This window comes from Pantherophis guttatus, chromosome 18, assembly GCF_059756535.1.
Source record: "Pantherophis guttatus breed Tessera chromosome 18, ASM5975653v1, whole genome shotgun sequence".
NCBI classification, from domain to species: domain Eukaryota; kingdom Metazoa; phylum Chordata; class Lepidosauria; order Squamata; family Colubridae; genus Pantherophis; species Pantherophis guttatus.
Window position 1 is genome coordinate 1785391 of NC_142080.1, and position 3732 is coordinate 1789122.

At 40.4% G+C, this 3732-nt stretch overlaps 1 long non-coding RNA gene across 1 annotated transcript; it reads left to right on the top strand.

Annotated features, from left to right (window-relative positions):
• The first annotated feature begins 665 nt into the window (after positions 1-665).
• LOC117676279 (uncharacterized) lies at positions 666-3732 on the top strand. Its single transcript, XR_004594391.2, has 2 exons — positions 666-768; positions 3075-3732. It is a non-coding gene; the product is annotated as an uncharacterized LOC117676279 (long non-coding RNA).

The window sequence follows — 3732 nt, forward strand, 5'->3', positions numbered from 1 at the left end:
TATTACCATCTGGCAGACGGTACAGGATAATAAAAAGAAGGACAAATAAGCTGAAAAACAGCTTCTATCCCAGGGCAGTAACTATATTGAATTCTACTGTACAGTGCAATATTAATGCATTATTGGAAATGTTCAGTTCAATTGTATAGATAGAATGTGAAGGATGTGTGTTTGTGTTTTATTTGTATAGTTATAATGTACACTTAATATGGAATTAAATTTCGTTGCATGAGGTGCAATGACAATAAACTAAACTAAACTAAAACTAAATTAAACTAGACATCCCCCATTCCAAATATATGTCTAATTCCAAGAGAGCTTCTCCTGTGAATGTGATCCAACATAACAAAATGTTGTGTCTCCTTCACTCCAACAGGCCCTGTAATCTTTACTCACAGGTGACCAATCTGAAAGCATTTTGTGGAATGTTAACCAGAGGAAGCTCATTGTTTTCACTTGATAAAGCTGTCCATTTTTTAAAATCCATCTGTAGGGCGTAACGTACATTTAATTGAGCTGGTCAAACCTTATTGTCACTGAATTGGGTGGATCAATTGTTTTTCTTATGCACCGCTTAGTAATCGCCATTGGGTGGGGAATTATTTACAGCAAACCCGGGTGTCTCTCTTGTGACACCGAAATTGGGAAATTCATTCTGGGTGTCTCATCCCTGGAGGCTATGCAGCTGAGGATATAAAAAGCTGGATCCTTGAGGAAACATCTCAGAACCATCTCTTCCCTTCTAACCTCTCAACCCTTCGAGAACCGGTAAGTTCTTCTTAGGAGGTTTCTTTACAAGGGTGTAGAGAGATTCTGAAGAGGACCTCAACTCCATGGATTAAGAGGAACCTCTTAGCAGAGGTTGACTTGAGAAGGCATGCTTAAGAGAGAGAGTTGTCTTCATGTCCTAGTTCTTCAATGAAGACTGAGATGGAGCTTGAGCTGGCAAGCTGAGGATTAGGAGCAGGGGTGCTATTCAGCAGGTTCTGACAGGTTCTGGAGAACCGATAGCGGAAATTTTGAGCAGTTCGGAGAACCGGCAAATGCCACCTCTGGCTGGCCCCAGAGTGGGGAGGGAATGGGGAATTTTGTAGTATCCTTCCCCTGGAGTCGGGAGGGAATGGGGATTTTGCAGTATCCTTTATCCTTCCCCTGGAGTGGGGTGGGAATGGAGAATTTGCAGTATTCTTCTCCTGGAGTGGGGAGAGAATGGGGATTTTATAGTATCCTTCCCCTGCCACGCCTACCAAGCCACGTCAACAGAACCTGTAGTAAAAAAATTTGAATTCCACCACTGACTTAGGAGATATGGAAAGCAAGCTTCTGAAAATTGCAGATGGGAGGGACCAAGCTAGCAACTATCAGGGAGGGTTTCAAAAACAGAGGTGCCTCCAGACGTTTCACAGAGGGAGGATGGTTTAGGATTGGGAGCAAGGCAAGTTGAATCCAACTCTGATCCAGACATAGGAAATAATCCAATGGCTATTGTCTCTGAGTGTTGGCATGGATCTTCTCCTCAGTGAAGGAGATCCATTAACCTCTGGAGTCAGTCTATTCTTGTTTCCTTCAGTTCTTCTTCCTCTTCCCCAGGATCTTAATATTTTTCAGGAACAGAAATAGCAATTCTCCAATGCCAGAATTGGAGATTAAGACTATAATTTTGTCTTCTCCTGTCTGTCTGTCTTTCTTTCTTTTTCTTTCTTTCTTTCTGTCTCTCTCCTTTCTTTCTGTCTGTCTCTCCTTCCTTCCTTCCTTCCTTCCTTCCTTCCTTCCTTCCTTCCTTCCTTCCTTCCTTCCTTCCTTCCCTTCTTTCTTCAGAATAACAGAGTTGGAAGGTACCTTGCAGGTCTTCTAGTCCAACCTCCTGCCTCCCTGTTCTTTCTTTCTTTCTTTCTTTCTTTCTTTCTTTCTTTCTTTCTTTCTTTCTTTCTTTCTTTCTTTCTTTCTTTCTTTCTCTCTCTCTCTCTCTCTGCCTTTATCCCTCTCCTTTTTCTTTCTTTCTTCATTTCTTTCTGTCTGTCTCTCTCCTTTCTTTTATCTCTCTCCTTTTCTCCCTCTTTTTTCTTATTTCTTTCTTTCTTTCTTTCCTTTCTCTCGCTCTCTTTTTCTCCTTCTTTCTCTCTGAAGTCTGTGAAAATCTGCATGTCTTGTCTTGCACCATTTTTTTTCAAGACCTGTATTGCTAACTTCATGCACTTGTTCTTAACCGATGTGATTTGGTATTCTACCATTCGACCAAAACAAGAATTTGCATTTGAACCCAAATATCAGTAACTAAAAAATAATCTACAATCTTTTCTTCTCTAATAATTTCTCATGTTGTATATATAATATATATCGCAACCTAGCAAATAGCAACTGTATTTCCACATTGCATAAATATATGCAGCACATCAATGGAACATTTTATGAAATATTTTTATTCCTGTAATGCATACTTTATATTAGAAATTGTACTCAGTAGATACTCTAGGGAAATGTGTATTCTTTGCACATTGCATAAATAAATGCTGTGCATAAAACAACCTTTATTTTCTGAGGCAATATATTTTACAAAATTGCGTAACTGGTAATGTATGCAGTACATTAATGCAACTTTATGCAATATTTTATGCAATACATATTTTATACTCGATGTTTTTGGAGTCAATACACAGTCTGGAGGGAGGTGTATTATTTATGCAAGATATAAAATAACTTTTAATAATATGGTATTAATATTATACATAAATATATATTTCAAAAAGAGATAGGCACTAGTTTGTCCAGTACTTTATAATGCACTATCCTGCATGATTATTAAATTATTATATAAATTATTGTATACATTAGAGAGCAAAATGTATTATTAATGCATTCTCTCCCCTGTATAATCATCCACTTCTAAACCTTTTTAAAATTATCTCTGGCAGTTTTCATTGTAATAAATATCTGTTGGAGCCCTTCTACCCGTATATCTCTTTTCAGTAGAATGTTGAGGACACAACCCCATCAGTTCTGGTGGAGATGTTCTTCTGGCTGTGGCCCTCACACCTCGTAATTTCTCCCCTTGGTCCCGATTCTTCTCGTTTCAGCCTCTCTCCGACATCCTAAGATGGCCAACCGCTCAATGTGGAACGAATGCTACGCTCAATGCCCAGCTTCAACTGTGACCATCCAGCCACCACCCTTTGTTCTCACCATCCCAGGACCTGCCCTCTACTGTCCTGACCAGCCTCTGGGCATTGAACAACACAATCCTTGTGCCGCAGTTCCTTTGCCCATGCCAAGGGGTGGCTCCAACCTCACCAGCTTCTACTCCCGAGCTCTGCCAAGCTCTAACTTCAGCTCCTCCACTTATCGGTCATCGTATTAACCTTCCTGAGCATGAAGATGAAGTCCTCCTCCATCAATGGACTTTTTGAGAGCCCTTCAGCTGACCATTTGCCACGACACACACCTGTCTCTTTCCACGTTCACATCCCAGCCATACCTAACTTCTTTTCACTGTACATTTGACAAGCCATCGGACTCTGGTTTCCCTTCCGTCGAATTCCCTAAGCAGAGAAAGATCCTTCTGTACCGACAGGATACGATTCCGTAACTGGTCGAAAGGGGGCTATGGAAGGTTGCCAAGAGGAAAACCCGGTTCTGGGGATGGAAGTCCACCTTTTCAGTCAATGTTCATCTTGTAGAACATGTTCTCATGTGTCTTTGTTCATATTAAAATATCTCTAAGATTGCATTCCAAAA